Source organism: Delphinapterus leucas, chromosome 19 (genome assembly GCF_059928025.1).
Source record: "Delphinapterus leucas isolate spDelLeu-1000000601 "Yukka" chromosome 19, BTC_Dleu_Yukka2, whole genome shotgun sequence".
Taxonomy (NCBI): Eukaryota; Metazoa; Chordata; class Mammalia; order Artiodactyla; family Monodontidae; genus Delphinapterus; species Delphinapterus leucas.
In genome coordinates, this window is record NC_143147.1 from 15,683,207 (window position 1) to 15,685,045 (window position 1,839).

Below are 1,839 nucleotides of genomic sequence, written 5' to 3' on the forward strand. Positions count from 1 at the left end.
ATAGGAGGCAATCTCATACATTATTGATAAACACATACAAAGACACTATTGGTACAAAACTATTTCTCCATACAGCAACTTTGAATTTTAATAATAAATACATATATGTATCAAACATTAATAAAAGAATAAAATTATCCAATATGAGTACATTTGCTCTTGTTTTGCAATTAGTTCCAGGATTCTATTTTAGATTACTACTTCATATCTGAGAGAGTTGGGTGTGTGTTTGGTTTTGTGGAAGCTGCATTGTGCTAAATTTTACCTTTCTTTCTTGAATTAAATGGCTTTTGTTATCCCTTGGGAATACTGAAGACAGCAACAGCAGATTACTACCTACCAGTGGAAAAGTATAAATAGCAATTTTAGCCACTAGTGATTCTGAAATCGCCCTTAACTTTGTCCTTATAAAAATGCTCCAAGAATTACGTTTTGCAAATCCACAGATTTACTATCCATATTCAAGTCATTTATGTGGAGAAAGAATGTAGCCAGCCTTATCAGTAACACAGGATGTTATAGCCATCAAGCCATCAGCCACTGAAGCCACACCCAAAGCCGCACCCTGAGGGGATTCAGGATGGAGAAAACAGGATACTGGCCCTAGATAATTCAAGTGCAAATCAAGGGAATGATTTCCAGGAGACCAGATTCTTGCATCTCACCATATATAGAAAAGTGCTACATTTATTAACTTAAGATGTCTAGTTTCTTTAATTAACAGTAATCTTTTGATGTTCCAACTACCTGTCTTTTTTTTTTTTTTTTGCAAGAACCTCTAAATACCCTGTGCCCTCCCTTAGCTCTTCAGAACAGTCCCTCAGAGCTATCTGAGAGGCTGTCTCCTGATTTCAGTCCTCAGTATGTCTTCCACATAAAACATAATTCTCAACTTCTAGGTTGTGCATTGTTTTTCAGTCAACATTTAATTGTATGGCTCATGTAGGTACTATGCCTAAATGTAATGGGATGAGCTGTAAATTATTAAAACTAGATAAATCCTGTCAGCTCTACCACTAGCTGAGATCCAGGCTTTCACCTCTGGATACCTCTGGCAGATATGGGGTCTGTGTTGGTCTTAAAATTATTCTTAGAATAGTGGGGACTCATTCATTCTTTCAACACATTTTATTGCTTATATTCTATGTGTCAGTTACAGTGCTGGGTCTTGAAATACAGAAGTCAACACACGAAAATACAAGGATAAAACACATTTTCTACCATATTAACTTTTTTCATTCATCAATTCATCCCTAAATCATTCAACACGCATCTTCTTATTGAATACTGATGAGGGGTCAAATGCTATGCTAAACACTCAGTATATAGCTGCAAACGAGATGGACAGGCCCTGATTTTGATGTCACTACTATCTTTTGTCCTGCCATATAATGGGACAGCTTCATTATTCCCTTTACCCTAAGTTTTTATCACAAATTGCTAATGAAAATAAAGCTGTTAGTGGAGTTTAGGGTGTCCAGGCCTGGCTACTCAGTAAGGATAGGATTTCTAGCATTCCTAAGGCCGTGGTCCTGGAATCTAGGGTTTTCCTTAGGCTGAGATTTTATTTGGGAGTTAAGTAGTTTGAGAATAAAATTTGGGAAGTTATTTTTATATGAATTTAGGGAGGTCGTATATAATATGGAATATTGTGGGTAATATTTGTTGAAACGCCCAGAAGCCCACTAAAGATTGGGCAGAATGGGCGGTGTCACTGGCTTACGAAGTACGTTTGGGTGGTTTGTGAAAGAGTGTGAGAAACCCTGTGCCAGTGGCTGAGGGCCCGGGCCCAGGGAGGGAACTGGGGATTTGCACACAGTAGAATTAAGGAATGCTGGT